This window comes from Sitophilus oryzae, unplaced genomic scaffold (genome assembly GCF_002938485.1).
Source record: "Sitophilus oryzae breed Bouriz unplaced genomic scaffold, Soryzae_2.0 scaffold_2006_pilon_pilon, whole genome shotgun sequence".
Lineage (NCBI taxonomy): Eukaryota > Metazoa > Arthropoda > Insecta > Coleoptera > Curculionidae > Sitophilus > Sitophilus oryzae.
The window spans coordinates 3,666,123-3,687,627 of record NW_022146732.1 but is presented as its reverse complement, the minus strand read 5'-3'; the positions used below and the strand labels follow the sequence as shown (position 1 = coordinate 3,687,627).

General features: G+C 33.7%; 1 protein-coding gene across 4 annotated transcripts in view; it reads right to left on the bottom strand.

Annotated features, from left to right (window-relative positions):
- LOC115883967 (homeotic protein antennapedia-like) overlaps positions 1-21,505 on the bottom strand; it is a 449,763-nt gene that overhangs the window by 65,359 nt on the left and 362,899 nt on the right. The window contains exon 4 of one of the 4 annotated variants that reach the window (XM_030902387.1): positions 16,584-16,644. The exons of the other annotated variants lie outside the window; for them this stretch is intronic. The gene's annotated coding sequence lies outside the window, so the exon portion shown is untranslated. The remainder of the gene's footprint in view (positions 1-16,583; positions 16,645-21,505) is intronic. 4 annotated transcript variants of the gene reach the window in all.

Below are 21,505 nucleotides of genomic sequence, written 5' to 3'. Positions count from 1 at the left end.
CGAGTTTTACGAGGCATACCCATTCTCAAAATTCTTCTTTGGACCGCGTCCCATACGTGCTCGATGGGGTTGAGGTCAGGAGATTGTGCCGGCCAGGGTAAGATGTTTAATTGATGAGCATTGATAAACTCACTTACCACTCTGGCTGTATGAGGCCGTGCATTGTCATGCATGAGAATTGAAGTTTCTCCCAAAATCATTGACATATGGTAACACGACAGGCTCAAGAATTAAATCACGATATGTGATTCCTGTTAGAAACCTTTCAAGAGAAACGAGATCGTTTTTTCGGCCTAACTGGACTCCTCCCCAGACCATAACTGTTCCACCTTGATAAGGGTGCACTTCCTGAACATGATCCAACCGAATAAGATTTCCCGGTTCTCTCCATACCCTAAGCCTTCTCGAATCCGGATAAATCCCAAAGCGTGACTCATCCGTGAAGAGAACATTGGCCCATTGTTCATTCGACCACTGAACATGATCTTGAGCCCACAAATATCGTACCTCTCGATTTCCTCTCGTTAAGGGTTGAGCTCTCCAGGGGCGTCTGCTTCTTAAGTTGACCTCTCTTAATCTATTGCGAACAGTGTCAGGACTAACGGTTATATTATGTGTTTCCTGGAGAATTAAACTAAGCTCTGGTGCTGTAAGAGTCGGTCTGCGTCGAGCATTTTATTGTAAAAAATGATCTTGCTGAGGGGTAGTAATGCGATGTCGCCTTGTGTGCCTTTCAGCAACATCACCACTTTCACGGTAGCGTGCACTTAATCGCGATATTACACTTTGCGTTGTATTTAAAGCTGTAGCTAGGTAACTCGCTATGGAAAAAAATATTGTTTTATACACGACGACAAAATTGCATTATCGTTAAAATACCATTTTATCGTCTTGTATATTAGATGTGTCAAATAAATCGCCAAACAGTCAAACAACCTCCATGTATCATGCATGAATGCATGGATAGCATTATACTCCTTTCTTATTTTTTTTATTCAAAGATTGACATAAACATAATAACCTTCTAATTTATGAACCGAATGGAAACACCCAGTGGATACCGAATACGAATATTTGGTCGTGTTTTTATTTAACTCGAACCAAAACAAAGATACGAGAAGGTTACAGAAATCGCGATCACAGTGTCTAATCAACAAAAACATCACGGTTTAATAAGTTTATATTTTTGTTGTTAGCAAACTTTGCTGATATCAGCTCGCGGGTCAAAGACACACGGAATGGTGTACATGCAGTCTCACACGTAATTTGAATTATTGTTTTTCATAGAAATGTTCCGATATCGGTGGCATCATAAATTATCGAGAATATCGGTTGAGCGCTTTGGAAGGTCGGTTTTTTTTTAAACATCTGAAATACACATATTCAAAGCTATTTTTTTTATAATGTCAGTTTAGCTTATACCAGCATCTACGGTAATCGCAAAACATTGTCCGATTGACAATAAAGTCTATAAACCTGACTAAATAAAATTGTTTGTAAAAATGTTAAAATTTGTTGTATAATTTAAGATACCGGGCAGCTCTTCATTTTACTTTATAGAATTAGAATTAGAATTTAGAATGAGTGGGAGGGGGGTTAATCACTTCGACCTTACAGATCCATTGTGTCCCCCTTTCTTGAATCATAACTCATCATACAGTCCCAGGGCTTTGACAAAAGCCAGTATCTGGGACGGTTTTATAGAGGGTAGTTCTCCATCTCCAATATCAGTCGTACCAAACTTCATGGCACGAATGGTTGTCGTCTCGGCGCACTCAGTGATGAGGTGTACTGGTGTTTCACCATCTTCCCCACAGAATCTGCATTCGCCGTTTCTTCTTAGTTTTTTTTTACTTTATAGAGAAAATGATTGTAACAGATGTTTTATTTAGATTAAAGCTGCAAAAATTAGTTTAAAACGAAATTTATTATTCCTATGTTGGTCACAATACACAGTGTTCAGCGATGTTGTCGTTTGTTATTTGACAATTATCCCAATGTCAGTTATTATTTTGTATAATATCGTGTTGTTGTTGAATCTTTGTGAGTAATTTTCGTTTTTTGCCTATTTTCATAGTCTTTTTTTAAAAATTGTACTTTTAAGCACAAACAGTTCTTTTAAGAACTAAATTTTCGAGTTTTGTATTGCATTTCTTGAAATTGACTGTTAAAAATAGTACTGCAGGTGTGGTTGGTTCCTTGTGAAACATCGTTGAAAGACTCGTTTCTTTCCATGTCAAAAGCCTGTTCACTTCTATCCCAACCCATAAATTGTCCTCTGTTATTTATGAACTAATTGATAAATCTAATCTTAATATAATAGTAAAATCAGATTTAATAACAATAATTGAAACTGGTTTAGAACAAAACTATTTTCAGTATAACAATGAAATATTTAAACAGAAAGATGGGTTATCGATGGGTTCCCCAATTTCACCGTTATTCGCAGAAATATTTATGGCAGACTTTGAAGAGAAGTTATTTAAAAACAAGAGTAGTTTAATATCAAAAATAAATTATTGGGCAAGATATGTAGATGACATTTTTTGTATTTGGTCAGGCACCGAGAGAAATTTAAACAGTTTTTAAATTCCTTAATTAAATTCAATTAACCCGAGAATACAATTTACTATTGAAAAATGTATTAATACCATCAATTTTCTTGACATTACAATTATAAAACAGTCTAATAGATTACAATTTGATATTTACAGAAAACACACTACCACAGACACTGTAATACATAGTAAATCACACCAATCCTGGCAAATCAAAATGTCACCCTTTCATAGTTTAATTCATAGATTAGTAATGTTTCCACTGAGCCCAGAGAATTTTAAAAAAGAATTAAATATTATTAAACAAATCGCCATCAACAAGGGATATAAGTGTTCCCTTATTGATAATATGCAAAGAAAAAACAAAAGAAAATATTAATAAAAATTTTTTATTCCGCTAATTCTAAAGACAATAGCAATTATCGACTTTTAAACTACATTCCTAATTTAACTAACAAAATATCAAATAATCTCAATAAAATAGTATGCAAAACTATTAACATAAATAAAAGAAATTTAGGTCAAATTTTATTAAATAATAAAGACAAAACTAATGTCAAAAATAAGTCGGGTGTATAAAGGGTGGATTGCAATGATTGTGATGCCGTGTACATAGGCCAACGGGTAGAAATTTAGATATAAGGATTAAAGAACATGTAAAGTCTATTAATAATCTCCAGCATAGTTCTGGTCTTGCAACTCATTGTATAGTAAATAATCACAAAATTAATGAAAACGTTACTACTAAAAATAAGTTACTATACAAAGAAACAAAAGGCCTTGAACTTAAAATTACCTTGAACAGTTAGAAATACTAAAATCTGTTAAAAACGAAAATAATGTTAACGACCAACAAGGATTTCTAAACACATTTTTTATTACCCCAATTGTAAACTCTCTGAACCCTCCCCCATAGCAAATATATATATAGTTACAGTGTAGTTAGACGATTAGTTCTTAAAAAACTCTTGAAAAAGGCCTAACAAGCCGAATCATATATGTAGAGTTAAAGTTACTCTTATTAAAAGTTTTTTGATACATTTAAAAGCGTGTTTTATTAAAATACTAATATGTTAAAAATATGCCGACGCATTTAAACAGCCGAAGCGAAGAGCAGTTCTCTGATAAACTATTTTGAACCAATATGTGATAATAATCCTTTATTCCCTTGACTGCACTCGGAGAAGTAAGTTTGATTAATAAGCACATTATACAACTTATTTCAACGTTATTTCTACGTTAGTTTTTATCAAATTCTGTGATTATTAGTTTGTGCATTAATAGCACCCTCTTACTTATCATTACCGCTTATGGTGTTGTAAGATGTAGGTACATCAATAAATGAATAAATAGCCAAAACCAAACCAAACCATAATAACGCTTAAAATAAGCTTCAAAATGGACTAGTTTTGTCAATATGTAATAAGTAAAATAAGCTATAAAACAAATAAATCAATTAATTACTAAAATATTATTTATTAAATTAAAAATAAAACGCAAAAATATTTAAAAAATTATATAATAAATATATTATTTGTCAATTTTAAATTGAAATTCATCTCATCAATCCATCACAATCTGGCAGCGCTCTCGTCATCGCTTTTCACTCAAACTTGATCACGTGCATCGGATATATAGAAGATACAATCGATATACAATCCGAGGTTATCAGTTTTATCGTTTCTTCTACTAGCAACATCACAGAGGATAAAGAACACCTATCGAACAAAGCATTTGTAAAATTATTCGGTTATTTTGTTACTCCGGTGAAACAAAAACGAATCAGACAACTCCAGATCAATCTCCAGAGACGTTTCTGCAATTCCACGGACTCCGTAACGCATAACGACACCTTATCTGTCATCAAATCTCCACCACCGTCACCAAGTTAACATCGAGTTCTCAAGATCTCCATTGCGATGACGGCTGCACAGGTCAACGTCGACATAAATGTCACGGTACGGTTCGTGATGTATACGACATTCTGCCGCGGTTATTGAAGTGTTCCGAGAAAGAGGTTATGTCGAAAATAATAAAAAAAGAACTAGAAATTTCTACGCGTCCTTTGGTTGAAATTCTGAAAACCGGCGCATTAAAAACGGTGTAGAAATAGAGATTTTTTTTCGGTTGTTGTTTTATATACATACCGACAAGTTTTTCGTTTTTTTTTCGAGATTTGGGTGAGATAAGGTTATGTAATAACATTTCCTGGTAGCTAGCAAACTAGTAACACCGGCCAGTTATTAAAAATATACATGTTTTTAACTAGGAACAAATTTAACTTGAAATTTTTGATATACTTTTTATTTACTGCTTCACACTTGACCCCGTTATCAAATCATGATGAAACAACGAGAGTAACTTGCAAATTGTCTAGTTTATTGGATATTTTTTTATAACAGTCAATTGCGGAAATAATATTATACTCATAATGAGATGAGCAAAAAAAAATGGCGCTGGGAGGCACGTATAGCCGCCCATACTTGATATTTTTTTTATCTCAAAATCTGCGACTTTGACTGATTTTATGTAGAGCGGTTTTTGAGTTACATACATACTGCCATTACTCGCTGACGAGTATTCGACACGTATCAAAAGATGGTCACGCAAAGCGTTTTCTTTCATGAGCTTTTCTGTGACTGAAAAGCACGATGCGTGATATTATTTGCCTACCGCACTCCGGCCATTCAAAAATCTCATTGCTTTGTTGCCTCTTTACTTTTTGGTTGTCGCTGTTAACTGAGTTTACAATTCTTTTCCATTGAGTTCTATTGTGAACTGCTTCCTCCCAATGATTCTGCATGTTAATCCCCTTTAAGTAAAATGTCCTTGTACCTTTTGAGTTGTCCACCCGGCCTCCTCTTACCGTCTACGGCACCCAGGTTTCGCTCCCATATAACATGCTGGGGATTATAATTGCTCGGTACACTGCCAGTTTCGTTTTTGTACTCAAGTCATGATTGTAGAAAATCCTGTCTTTTAATTTCCATAATGCTCTTGAGGCGCTGCTAATCCTGTGCTGAATTTCAGAGTCGATATTGGCCTTTTCCGAAATCAAACTGCCGAGGTAATTAAATTCCGCTACATATTCCAATAGTTCTTCTCCGATTTTTATAGCATTGTTATGATCTTCCGGGGAAGTGCACATGATTTTGGTTTTGTCGAAGTTTAGCTTAAGGCCCAAAGCCTCGTATGCCCAGGTATATGTGTTCAACATTTCGTAACGTGTTTGCAACTAGAGCGCAGTCATCAGCGTATTGAAGTTCTGTGATGAATTTTGTACGTGTTTTTGCCCTCAGTCTTTTTATGTTGAACAGACCGCCGTCATATCTGTATCTAATGCACAATCCTGTCTCCTGCAGTTTGCTGTCCACTATAATGGAAAGCGCTGCCATGAATATGTTGAATAGGAGAGGCGCTAAGACACATCCCTGCCTAACTCCTGTATTTGTCAGAAAGGGATCGCTCAGTGATCCATGATTTGACACTCTTGACTGGTTGTTGTTATGGAGGCTTTTGCACACTGTAAGAAATTTGTTGGGTACTCCGAACTTTTTCATAATTGCCCAAAGTTCATCTCTGTTCACAGAGTCGAAGGCTTTTGTTAGATCGATGAATGCAACATAAAGTTTAGACTGCTGCTTTTTTACTTTTTCCTGTAGTTGGCGGATAGAAAATGTGGAATCGACGGTACCACAGTCGGTGCGAAAACCCGTTTGCGATTCTGGAAGGATTTTTTCTATATGTGGGTGAAGGCGATTTGACATAATTTTTGCAAGAATTTTTCCTCCGATAGCCAATAGTGAAATTCCTCGGTAATTACCGCAGTCTGATGCATTTCCTTTGTTCTTATATACATTCACTATATTCGCGTTGTAAAAGTCCTGAGGTACCTCTCCGCTTTCCCATATAACATCGAAGAGAGCCTTAAAATGACCAATAACAAAAAGTTTATAATATATACCGGCGGCAGGTATCAAAAGCCGCTTCACGCACGTGTTTCCCAGTGTATTACTAGTGTGTGGACTTGGGACCCAGCATACACGGCGGATCAAGTTCGGCGTATTACTCTGATTTTGGCGTTATTACAGAGTGGTCTCGCATGCCTATGAAATTATTTTTCAAGTGATTATTTAATTTTCATTGCAAAATATTACTGATCACACTAGCCTTAGTTAATTATTTTATTAGTTTATTATAAAAAAAGCTTAATTATTTTTATTATTTCTTAAAAATAATATTGAGTTTTTCGCCACTGGAAAAAAAATATTTAAAATATCTAATTAGAATTATTCAAGAACACTTTATATTTTTACACGAAAAATCATATACTGGGTGTGTCTCAAAAGTGGCTTATCCCTAAAACTTTTTTATTTTTTCAGATAAAAAAACGAGATTTGGTGTGTTAGTATACGACCTAAATTAGGATTGATTAACGTTTTCAATTTTTTTCGGTCACTTCCGGTTTCACCGAAAATGACTACAACTTTTGATTTTTAAACGGCAACCTCGGCATTTTTCTACTTTATTCGATAAAAAATGACACTCTGAATAGAATGACATATTATATGTCAACTTTTGGCATTCTAGCTTAAAAAAAATCTTTTAAAATTTCAATATTGAGTGCCATAGCTCTTTTAAAAACAAAACTTTAATCAAGGAGTCCTGGGAAAAATAGATTTGATCGTCTAATGTTTTCCATGTCTTGTCTTGGCCGGTTAAAAGATGCCCAAATGGTATTTTTAACCATATCTTATTTTTTTTCAAATGGAAAGAGCGTGGCTCATTAGTATATTTGGAAAAAGTATTTTTTTACGAATAATTTCATGCCACACACATTTCGAGTCAAATTGTCGTTATAAACCGCGTGTTGCACTTTCAAATAAATCATATGTGAAACTGTTAAAAGCTAACATATGATATGTCTTTCTACTCAGAGTATCATTTTCTATCGAATAACGTAAAAAAATACCGAAGATACCATTTAAACGTCAAAAGTTGTTGACATTTAATAGTTTCAGCTTTAAATTTTATAGTGTACGTAATTCGTGTTGGAAACCCATATTACGCACTCATGGAATACTGCACTCGTGTGTAATATTATTTTTTCCAAAACACTCGTTACGTAATATACTTTTACATTATTTACTGTTGATATTGTGTAGCTTTATTTTTTGTGTTTGTTTTTAAAATTTATTTTATTTTTGCTATATCTTTTTTTATCTTGCCATGTCTAAATATTTATATGTAATACACCAATAAACTGATAGTATATTTTTTCTTTTGTAGATTTACTATTAGGTATTTTTGGAATACCCCACGTTCCCCTGCACCTTGTCGCACATTGCGATCGGTAAAAATGCGGCGTCTATTTACCCCGGCTTCCACTCCTGTTTTCATCGAAGTCCGGCGTATCGGACGAGGCGGCTTCTGGCTTTTGATACGCGATTTTCAAAGTGCCGATGCTAAGTGATCGAACTTATATTTTATTCTGTAAACTTTGCCAATAAGTACTTTACTTGCACACTTATAGATTTCCGCCGGGATCGCGTCACAGCCAGTTAATTTGTTGTTTTTAAGCTGCTTTGTGGATGCCATTATTTCCTGTTCTGTTATTGGGGTATCTAATACATCGAGGCTGTTATACTGAGGTATTGTGTTTAGTGCTTCCATATTGGGGTTGTTGTCTTGGCTAAGGATATGGCTGCAATGCTCTTTCCAGCGGTTTCTAATTTGCTCTTGTGCCATGATACAATAATGCCCCTCCTAATGGTGCCTCTCCCATATATTTTTTTTACGAATAACTTAATAACACACAATTGGTATTTCGAGTCAAATTGTCATTATGAATCGCATGTTCATATGCGAAAATGTCAAAAGTTATGTAAGTATGATATATGATTTCTATTCAGAGTGTGTTTTTCTATCGGATAAAGTAAAAAAATAACAATTTGCTAGAAAAAAAATAGAACAAAAAGCATAATAAGTACATTAAAAGCAAAATCTCAAACATTTCCAAAACCTCTTCCTACAACAGCAGAAAACTAATTCCCGAACTGTCAATAGTCCACTCCGGCCGACGCTACACGCCCGGAATTCAAAACGCTCCTTAAAACGGTATCGGAGTACGTGAAAGGCACATACACCGGAACTCCGGGCCACACTTCCGGTACTTCCGGTCTAGCCGTTCGGGTTTTATCACGAAGGCGAAACTACGGCACACAAAAGATTTATTAGAATGGCGTGGGGGATAGGTTTAAGTCCTTTTCACAATTTTTGGAAATGTAGAGGGTAAAGTAATCGGAAGGAACTTCGAAAGGATCTTTGTACCGAGTGTCCTACTAAGAATGACTCGTAGAGTTGTATTTTGGAAAATATTATTACAGAAAAAATCTAAAAGGTACCTTGAGTGAGTGCTGGAATTTTTTTTTAAGTATCTAGAACTGCTACAGCGAATATAAGAAAGTGATATTTCAACAAAATTTTGACATAGGTAAAGAGAAGAATTCCGGAAAAGAGTTTTAAATGAAGAACAAGCACCCGAGGCCTCCACGAGCGAAAATGAAAATAAAATTCAAATACCACTGGAAATGAAGTTTGTCCATCAATTGTCTTAATAAATTGTTCAAACCGCGACATTAAAATTAAAATATACTCAAAAATAAATTATTAAAAAAAAAATAAAAATAATATTTGTTTATAGTGTCATTGTTAGTCGTAATATTTGTGTGAATTACTTGAACCTTTTTAATAAACATTTAAATAAGAATTTCAATTCGATCGTAGAAAAAATTCTGTGTGCAGCATGTGCAAAAAGCATATTTGTCGCACTCAGCATGATTGCAGTTCTCGACTTTGTCCCGAGCTGCAAAACTAATGCATCGTGTAACAAATACGTCCTTTTTACACTAGCTACACAAATAACTACTGGGTTCATCTGTTTGTCTTTGCTCTTTTAGCTCTTTTAACATACTACTCAATACGTTATATAAAGAAAAAATCAATCCGTCTGACAATAGAGACGTCTAAGCCATTGAAAAAAATTTGATTAAAATTCTAATCACCGACCGACATATCGTTTCTTTTTTCTTCTTTCGTTTCTAAGCGGATTCTTCGGCATCGATGACAAACGAAACTTCGACGAAATAATATTAATATCAACGTTCCAAAATTAATATTTATAATATCCGGAGATATTTCGCGGTCCCGCAGGCCGACAAAGCGACGACGTGAGACCCAGCGGGACATTGGTGGCTTAGAAGCGCGGAATAATGGACCGCATTTAAGAATTTATTCACATTTGTATTTGGAATAAATGTGACGATTAGTCTTCGCGTCTTGGCCATCAACGGTAAGAATTAGTGAACTTGGTGACAGAGAATTCTGAATTCAAAATGTTAATGATGTAGTCCATAAAGTAGTATGGGCACGAGAGTTACAAAGATAACGAAGAGGCAAGTTAAATGAACAAATAAAACTCATAAAGGCCAATAATAAATATGTCTAGAACACTTCCGTGGCGATGGAAAAACAGAGGTTGGTTATCACATGCTAGTGGATGGAAACTCTTGTAAAATCTATAGAGACACACTGCTCATTCACGTTGATTCAAGGACAGATGAGATCGGATATCTCATGAGTAAGAGTCGATTTAGACACTCTCCAGTTTAGTGGGCCATTGACAATCATATGGCCGAGTATCGCGGTTCAGATTCCGCGTAAACAAAGTGAGTCCCGTCCATATTAGCCCCAGCAACAAAAAGGTGACGATAACTCAAAATTTACTTTCACTCAATATATAATTCTAACAACTAAGCAGACCTAAAAAATCATTATAATGAAAGTGTACAAATCAATAATAGTTATTTTTTATACAAGACGATAAAATGGTATTTTATCGTCGACCGAATAGAATTTCGGGAGACGATAATGCAATTTTATCGTCGTGTATAAACAATATTTGTTTCCATAGCGAGTTACGTTTTAAAAAATATTCAGAAATTATTATTTCAAGGAATTTATTATGAGTAGAAAAAATATGGTGCTTGGTTGGCGTCATGTATATTATTTCGTATATTTTTCATTTTATTGATTTTATGGAAAGCACTGTTCACTAAAATGTTGTATCCTATGTTATAGGGAATTTCCTCTCTCACAATGTACCGTTTATATCAGGGAAGGGATAATAGTTTCATAGGTCGCGTTCATCAGGACAAGTTGATCAGTGAGCGATGTACCATCGATTGGTTGTCCTGCTGAAGTGCTTTTTAGATCAAAATCATAAATAATGCATATTAAATTGTTTTCACCCATTTTTGGCACAAATCGAGGGGATTAGTCAAGAGAGAACAATAAACAAAATGGTTTGTTTTTGTTTTCCAAAACATTTTGTGACATTTGGCGTATGTGACCTTTAATCCATCATGCATCGGTAGCGTAGCGTATTTAAAATCTGATAGAAAAAATGGCGACTGATCCCAGAGCGCTCACAACTAATCGGCGCGTTCAGCAGAAAATTAGTGATCGCTGCGGTAGCGCTACGTCCTGATGAACGCGACCATAGTTGTCGATTTTCGAAAGAAATCAGTACATGTGTATTATTTCGTATATTTTTCATTTTATTGATTTTATGGAAAGCACTGTTCATTAAAATGTTGTATCCTATGTTATAGGGCTTGTTCTCTCTACAATTTCCTGTTTCACAATGTACCATTTGAGTCCGGGAAGGGTTCATAGTTTCAAGCTGTCTCTTTAGTTGTCAGTTTTGAGTCAATATTTTTTAATTCTCTTTCGTGTCGATTGCTGATTGAATTGGAGCCAGAAATGGCTTAAAACGAAATAAGTAAATTACCAATAGATATACAGGCTCAGGCGACAAACACTATATCCACACTACTTCCATTTAAATCCAGAATAACTTATGAAAAGGAATACAAAAATTTTCAAAAATAGAAGGAATTAAAAAACGTGCAGTATCATTTAATCTACCCTTGCCGTTAAAGCACTATTTTATATACTATTTTTGATAGATATAACGCAATTTTAACAGTTGCTATGGAAAAAAACAAAATTAAAAAAAACGACACTATATGAAATTGTGCGCATTTTTTAATGCTTAATGCACTTATCTCACGCCAATCCACCCAAATCATGGAAATCTCTCACTATTAAAAGTGTTAAAAGTAGAGCTACAAAATGAGCCAATGTAGGAGTCTATTTAATAAAATCGAATAAAATTTAAATAAAAAATAAAAATTAGGATATCATACCCAATACAATTATGCTTCTCCTCTTAATATTATAATTTATAATTCAAACATACAAATAATAGCCTCTAAACGTTAAAACAACGTAAAATTAACTCGAAACAACATTAAGAAGAACCGCGCTGCAAATCACCGACAAATAAAAAAAATACTGTAAACCAGTGTAAAAGAAAAGAGAGAAAGAAAAAAAAACGATTCAATTTGCATCGAAATCGAACGATCCTAGTCCCATCTGTTAAAGGGCCGATAAACTATTAACTTAGAGCACGTGAGAATCGAGCGTAAACTCCTTGCGAGGTCAAAACTATCATGAATCACCGCGAGATGGCAGAATGGGTACTCGAAACTTTCCCCCTGAGGGAGTTTTCGCATGGTTTTATATCTTCGGGTCTTCGTTAGAGTCCGATCTTTGTCGAATCTTGATTTAAATGCACTCGTTTAGAGAGTAAAATAGAAACATGATAAAGTTGTCCAAGAAAATAGGTCTTTAAATACGTTAGTTTTGGTAAAAACTTGAATTTTTGATATACTAAGTTACTTTGAAAGATCTAAAAAAGAATAATTATTGTGAAAAATTCATTTTTAAATTCACCCCCGAGAAGAGGTGAGAAAATAAAAGTTCTAGAGCATCTAATTTTACATTAAAATGATCTCTATACTTTTTTTGCTCAAATCAAAATTAACTGAGATAGGGTGGCTAGAATTTAGAGGGCAGCTTTTATTGAATTATTTTCTTAAGTCCTTACCGTCCTTACCCTGAGCTTTGCAGACGATCAGCTCGTGATTGCGCAGGACTCATACGATCTAGAGTTCATGACTAAGAGACTTTATCAAAAATACAACAAATGGGGACTTCAGGTTAGTCTAAAGAAGACCGAATACTTAGAGCTGTCAATTCCAACGCTTGTTTTGAAGTCTTCATTAATGATAACGTCCAGATTCAACAAGTAGACAGATTTAAATACGTGGGTGCTACTATCAACAACGAGGGTTTGGGCAAAGTAGAAATACAAACCCGAATTCAGAAGAGCAAACAAGTTATTGGATGTCTTAACAGTCTCTGGTGGGACAGAAACTTCTCTGCAACAACTAAAAAGAGACTTGGAAGAATATTGGTGGAGTCAGTTCTTTGCTATGGACTCTGAGTGCAGACGCGAAGCGCAAAATCCAAGTTGTTGAAATGGACTACCTTAGAAAAAGTGCAGGTATATCTAGGATGGAAAAAAAGACAAACATCGAGGTCAGGCGTATCATGAATGCATCGGAGGAAACAGAACTAGATCGAATCGAAAAATCCAGCTTAAAATGGTTTGGACATGTTCTGCGTATGGCGGAGAACAGGTGGCCAAACAGTTTTTCAATGGGCTCCCCAGGGCAGAAGAAAGAGAGGTAGACCTAGAAAATCCTGGAACGGAACGGTTACGGAAGCAATGGAAGCTCGTAACCTAGAAGTTGATGACGCCCTAAATCGAGATGTGTGGCGTAGGGTAACGGGAAGGCAGCAATAGGCTGTAGTTGGAAATGAGTATTAAATACTTAAACCAAATCCCGTTTATATGTATAAATCCTTACCGTTACTCTAAAATTAAAAAAAAAAACACTTTATACAGGGTGGCGCCTCTCATACGCCGCGGATGTTCCAAGGAGAACGGTAGTTTATATCGAAATTAAATTTTGGCAGCACATGTAGGTTAACTGAAAGCATTTTACAAAAACATATAGAATTATACAGGGTATCCCAAAAAAATATTAAACATCAAAGTTGTGTTTTTTCTAATGGAACACCTTATATTTTAATTGATTTTTGGATTCTAGGAAAAAATATAAGGGAGTTTTATTAAAGAAGCATATACCTTACTTATTTCACATTTTGTGAAAATGAAGAGTAAATTTTAAATTTCGATAATAGCTACCTAAATTTTAGTTGACCTTGTATAGCCTGATATTTAATTACAGTAACCATTGTATGTTAAACCAAATTGAAATTTGACCCGAAAAGTTATATAGGATGAGACAAAATTACTATGGAACATTAGTCGCTTTTAAAAGCAAGTTACTCCTTTATTTCAAATAGAACACCCAGTATATTTTTCTGGTGTTCAATGCGGAATTTACATATCTTCAAAATATTATTAAGGTTGCCTACGCCTCAGACCAAGATTTTCCGAGATATTTTAATTTTTATGATTTTGCGTCAGTAGATATTTATTATTTGAAAAAATCTAAGGTAGCTGTGTTATATACCTTTCGTTAATTTAACAAAAATTAGATTGTAGAGTAGAATACTCAACGGTAATAAAAAGATACACGTTTAAAACACATTTTAATGAATACAGAATTAAAACTAGATATAAACCTATAATTATGTGACAAAAAAATAGTTAGATAAAATCAAATTCTCAAAATGCTTTCTTTCCTGTTAACTGAATAAAATGATTGTCTTTTCAAAAGGATATTTTCATTTTAAAAGGCATATGTGGAGTTTACTACGTAGAAAAGCAGCTACAATAATTTCTCTCATGTTGTCGACAATAGTTGGTCGAGTTTTGTAAACACTCTCTTTAACATATCCCCATAAAAAAAAACCAGACTAGATAAAATCAGGAGCATTTAACTATTCTATTAATTCTTTCTGATGTAGGATAAGTTTGCATTTTCGGCAAATTTCTGAGAATTTTTTTTGTTTTAACTGATACAAAATGATAAAATGATTTTTAAAAATTATTTTTAGTTGTTAAAGTTGGACTAATTTAACAGCTATGTTGAAGTAATGCCAGACATATCACCAGCCACCTAGATTTTATCAAATATTAAAGATCTTCTCGGATCAAATCATGTAAATGAAAATATCTAGGAAATTCTTTGTTTGAGGGGTAGGCAACATTAATAGTATTTTGAAGAGACATGAATTCTCCATTGAATATCACAATAATATACTGGATGTTCCATCTAAAGTAAAAAAATAACATGCTTTTAAAGGTGACCAATGTCCAATATTAATTTTGTCCCACCCTGTATGTCCCACCCAACTTTTTGAATCAAGTTTTAATTTGATTTAAAATACAATAGTTAATTTAACTACATATTAGGCTATACCGGGTAAATTTCAATTTAGGTAGCTTTTATTGTAATTTAAAAATTGTTCTTTATTTCTACAAAATGCTAAATATGTCTGCTCTATAAATGCTCTATGTGTAAAAACCTTACATTTTTGTCATATACTTCTTTTATAAAACTCACCTTTATTTTTCTCCTAGAATCGAAAATGAATTAATATAAAGAGTGTTCCATTACAAAAAACACAACTTTGATATATAACTTTTTTGAGAACACCCTGTAGAACTTTCTATATTTTTAAAAAGTGCTCTGAATTAATCTACATATGCTCACAAAATTTCATTTCAATACAATCTGTCGTTCTCCTTGGAGCCTCCGCGGCGTATGAGAGGCGCCACCCTGTACATATAGTTTACAATGTTTGAAAAGTGGGATAGTTTTCGTAAAATTGACCAATGTTTAGCATTCTAGGTTTAAGAACAATCTTGCCTTGCGAAAACTCCCGAAAGCAAGGCGCGTAGGGCCAAGCGAACGATTGAGCGACCGCCGAAGGGTGGAGTGAGTGGCGGGAGGAGTCTAGGGCTTAATCGGGGAAAAAGGGAAAAATTCAAAACAATCATGGCTGCCATCCATCATCATGGCTCCCGCAGAGGGGTGGGGGAAGGAACGCGGCCGCCGCCGCCGAGGCAGAGAAGAGCAGAGGATGCGATGCTCTCGGAATAAATTAGATCGAATTGGATTTTCGGGACGCGTCTGGAGCGGAATTAAAACGGGAGCCAATTTCGGAGCTGCGAGTTGGTGTGTGTGAGCGGTTGTGGCTATTTTTTTTTCGGTTTGTGCTTTATTAAATGCGGGCAGTGAAATTTGGTTTCGTGGTTTATTTTGGATGGGAGTAAATTGAAAGTATAATCGTGGTGGTTAATGATTAGGATACAGTTTGCCTCGGATCATATTTGCTAGAGAAAATACTTTTTTAGTAATATTGGAGAAAAATGTTTTTCGTAAAAATTGATTAATTTCGGGAGATGATAATGCAATTTTATCGTCATGTATAAAACAATATTTTTTTCCATAGCGAGTGACGTTTTAAAAAATATTCAGAAATTATTATTTCAAGGAATCTATTACGAGTAGAAAAAATATTCTGCTGAGTTGGCGTTGGTTTCTATGTAATTTAACAAAAAAATAAAGCTGTCTATTTATTTGCCAGTTTTGAGTCAACATTTTTTAATTCTCTTTCGTGTCGATTGCTGATTGAATTAGAGCCAGAAATGGCTCAAAACAAAATAAGTAAAATACCAACAGATATTCAGACTGAGGCGACAAATGCCATATCCAAACTACTTCCATTTAAATCCAGAATAACTTATGAAAAGGAATACAAAAATGTTCAAAAATGGAAGCAATTAAAAAACGTGCGAGAAGAAATAAAGATTTTAACCTATCCTCGCTGTTAAAGTATCATTTAATCTTCCCTTGCGGCTAAAGTAATATTTTATCTACTATTTTTGATAGATATAAGGCAATTTTAACAGTTGCTATGGAAAAAATTATATAAAAAAATTGAAGAAAGGTAGTTAGAAATTTAATTTATATTAAATATATTGATTTAAGAAAAAAATCTAGAAAGTATACGAAATCAACAAATTTCAAACAAATTTAACAATTTTCTTCGATTTTAAAATATTTTCGTTATACTTACTTAATAATTTTCTATGGTTAACTAACTGCTACTATATTAATATTCCCAGTTCCGCCATTACCTGAAAGAAAGAAATAAACTGTTAATATAAATATTTTCACATAATTAGTGTCAAAGAAATAAAAAATGCGTTTCCGATAGATTCCTTGTTAATTAATTTTTTTCACTACCTAATTAGTATAGTTTAGGAGGCCGTTAAATACATTTTTTTTAATTCTAGAATAGATAATATATAACGGAATAGGCAGGGGAGCGTAGCTATTCCTTAAAAATTTAAAAGTATCCTAATAAATTTAAGTAAATCAAGTACATCATTTTTTACTTCAAATTATGAATATTAGTTTAGCCCTAAAATGTTCCTTAAGAAGAATTTTCCTATCCTATTTTAAACCGATTGTTGTTTATGAAAAGAAGTATAGAGTATGTTATATTTTTAGAATGCTCATAACAAGGCAAATAAAATAAAATTACATTAAACATACATGGTATACCCTTTAAATCACCTTTTTGATAAGTTATAAGATTTGATATGTTTTTGATAACATTATTTCTCGTAATTATGAAAAACTAATGCGTATTATGACAGAGAGCCTAATAATTTTCCATCTTTCATCAACCTAAAAAGCCCGTTCCAACATTAATCAGCGAAAAATAATTTCCGCTTACTGCTTCCATTCTTCAAATTTCCTCTTTTTTCTCCCTGCTTTTTCCTTTTCCACTTCTGGCCTCCGCACGGCAGGAACATGACCCGAAAGTCTTAGGAACGGAACTATCTGTCATTCTGCGTGACTTACGGTCCGCACGTTATCGCAGGCCGGCACGTAGCGCGCCATCTAGCCGCTGAATCGGCAAATGACCGGTCGTGTGAACTGGCCAGGCGATAATCGGAACGGAGTCGTGTAAATGGGCCCTAATGCGGCTAAGTCGGTTCAGTGGCGTATGTAGCCCGACAATAGAGGAATTTAGGAAATAAAGAAAACTGTAAAACACACGAAAATAGCACACCCTGTACAGTTGAAAGTTTTGAATAAAACTAGTGTGAGAAAATAGTACTTTAACCGCAAGTGTAGATTAAATGATACTTTAACAGCGAGGATCGGTTAAAAACTTTATTTCTTCTCGCACGTTTTTTAATTGCTTCCATTTTTGAAAATTTTTGTATTCCTTTTCATAAGTTATTCGGGATCTAAATAGAAGTAGTTTGGATATGGCGTTTGTCGCCTCAGCCTGAATATCTGTAGGTAATTTACTTATTTCGTTTTGAGCCATTTCTGGCTCCAATTCAGTCAGCAATAGACACGAAAGAGAATTAAAAAATATTGACTCAAAACTGACAACTAAAGAGACAGCTTTATTTATTTGTTAAATTACATAGAAACCAACGCTAATCCAGCACAATATTTTTTCTACGGCAATAAATTCCTTGAAATAATAATTTCCGAATATTTTTTAAAACGTAACTCGCTGTGGAAAAAAATATTGTTTTATACAAGACGATAAAATTGTATTTTATCGGTAAATAACTATTATTGTATTATAAAAAGAGAAATGATAAAATAAGAACATATCAAATATAAAATCAAATTCTACACAGGTATACATTTTAATGTTATGTTGAATATTATATAGTTATTAAAATTCATTAAACGAAACTACAGACTAAAAAAACCTTTAACATAACACAATTTATTAGTTTGAATAATTCTCTTTGATCATTTATTCTACTGTAATACAAGGCACAGCGTTTCATGAGAAGCAGTGTTCGTTCGCATGTCTAGCAAGTGTTTCATTAATTCGATATGTTTTTGTCTAATGGGTTCTTAGGCGCTATTTTGTTAATAATTACCGTTTTATAATTAATTGCTAGCCTATTTACATAATTGGGGAATGTTATGCGGTTATTTCATTAAGGTTTCAAGAAAATATTTTGAATAATTAAATATCCACAGTATTAGTGTATACTCCACTAGATTTAAAATGTCGAGTGTATGGGAGGGGGTTATCATCGTGAACTTGTAGATATTTGGGTACACTGAAAAAATATAAGTAAGTAAGTAAGTAAGTAAGTATAAGTGTACAAAAAAAAATTGGCGCCGGGAGGCACGTATAGCCGCCCATACTAAAATATGTTAATATCTCAAAAACTTCGACTTTGACTGATTTTGAAGTTATTACAAATTTTGTTGCAAATATTATTCCTAATCTTAATTTGAAAACCGTGTTTCGCTATCTACTGTAATTTTGGAGTTACGGTTTTTAAAATTTTTTAACCCTCTCCCATACCCCCTTACCAACCCCCCACCCCACCAAAAACTACTGGCCAGATTCTCGGGTGCCACAGTATTTTTGTGCCAAATTTGATTAAAATCGGTTCAGCGGTTTTTGAGTTATCGTGTTACAGACGGACAGACAGACAGACAGACAGAGAGACAGACACCATAAAAATATTTTGTATTTAGGTCATTTATGACCCAAATGTATCTTAATAATAGCCTACCATACCTATTGGTATGGACGGCTAAAAATATTGATATATTATAGTACTTTTAATAAGAAACTTGTAAAAATAAGATATTTTTGCATAGTTTCTCAAAAAAATGTATTTTTCAAAACAGTTTATCAATATTAAATTATTATTACTAAGGAATATTATTTTCACAATAAGTTTAGGGAGTGTAAAAATTAAATTTAAATCAGTAATATAATCTTGTAGTAAAATTGCCTGTCTCTAGACTCTAGACATATTCACAAAACTTGTATGAATTTACCATAATTAATTTAGTAAAAATAAAGTTTCCTATTTTGGCTAGGCGCAGAATTCTAGTAAGGTTCTTCTAGACAAGAAGAGAATGCATGAGTATCTTACATACATAAGTTATGTTTTGGAACTTTTTATTAACCTTTATCAATATATATAAATCTCTAAGTCCTGACTGATCACTGACTCATCAACGCCCAGACCAAACCCTTGACCCTAGAAAGCTGAAATTTTGCACAGGGATTCCTTTTATGATGTTTACGTGAGATAAGAAAGGATTTTTTAAAATTCATCCCCTAAGGGGTTAAAAAGAGGGGTAGAATATTACAATATTTTTTATTTAAAAAACGGTTAAGTTTCCGAAAAAACGCTTAAACACGTATATTTTATTTTCTTTTTTTACATATTTTAAGATTTTTTAAAAATGTATACAGGGTGTTTCGAAAAATCTGATCATTGATTAATCACGATCCTGCTTAAAGCGCTTGACGTAAAAAACTGATTTTTGGAAAACGGATTGACTTTAGGGTGTAGAGGTTCGATAAGAAGGGATTTTTCGAAACTCGAATTCTAAGGGGGTGAAACAACTCCTTAAATATTAGAATATTTTTTATTTAAAAACCGGTGAGTTTTTCGGAAAAACTCTTAAACACGTATATTTTATTTTGTGGTTTTACATATTTTAAGATTTTTTAAAAATTTATACAGGGTGTTTCATAAAATATGGCCATTGAATAATCACGATTCTGCTTAACAGACGTTTTGACTTGACGTTTAAAGCTGATTTTTGGCAAACGGATTGACTGTGTGGTGTAGAAGTTCGATAAGGAGGGGTTTCTCGAATCTCAAATTCCAAGAGGGTGAAAACGCCCCTCAAATAATCTATACTAATATATAAAATTCTTAAGTGACTCACTGATTAACCACGATCCTGCTCAAACCACTCAACGTAAGAAGCTCAATTTTGGCATACAGGTTGATTCTAGGGTGTAGTGGTTCGATAAGAAGGGATTTTTCGAAATCCCAGTTCCAAGAGGGTGAAACCACCTCTCAAGTATTACCATATTTTTTATTTAAAAAACGATCAAGTTTCCGAAAAAACGCTTGAACAAGTATATTTTATTTAGTTTTATACATATTTTAAGACTTTTTAAAAATGTATACAGTGTTTCGAAAAATCTGGTCATTGATTAATCACGATCCTGCTTAAAGCGCTTGACGTAAAAAGCTAATTTTTGGTAAACGGATTGACTTTAGGGTGTAGAGGTTCGATAAGAAGGTATTTTTCGAAACTCGAATTCTAAGGAGGTGAAACCACCCCTCAAATATTGGAATATTTTTTATTTAAAATCCGGTGAGTTTTTCGGAAAAATTCTTAAACACGTATATTTTATTTTGTTGTTTTACATATTTTAAGATTTTTTAAAAATTTATACAGGGTGTTTCATAAAATATGACCATTGAGTAATCACGATTCTGCTTAAGCTGCTTGACGTTTAATGCTGATTTTGGCAAACGGATTGACTGTGGAGTGTAGAGGTTCGATAAGGAAGGGTTTCTTGAATCTCAAATTCCAAGAGGGTGAAAACGCCCCTCAGATATTGCAATATTTGTTATTTAACAAACGGTTAGTCTTTCGGGAAAACGCTTGGACACGTATAATTTATTTTGTTTTTTACATATTTTGAAATTTTTAAAAAAATCATACAGGGTGTTCCAAAAAGTTGGGCAATTGATTAACCACGATTCTGCTCCAGTTTGTATGTTAATGGAAATTCTTGCTTTGCTTTATCATATCACCATTATAAATGATTAATTCGACGCGAACGAAGTCGCGGGTACATGCTAGTAATAAATATTATAAAAATAAACACGTGTTTTATTAAATTTATTAATATTTACTTACGGCTGTGTGAATTTACAAAAATAATTGTAAATTCACTATAATAAAATGTTTTAATTTGTTGTTACTTAACTAATAATAATAATAACTAATAATAAAGATGATAATGAGATAATAATGAACAGAACCAATTCAAATTAATAGAGGAATTTTTCAGGGTGACTCCCTCAGTGCACTCTGGTTCTGTATTGCGCTCAACCCCCTATCGAACCTACTCAACAAAACGCCCCAAGATGCTTATAAAATACCCTCACTCACACA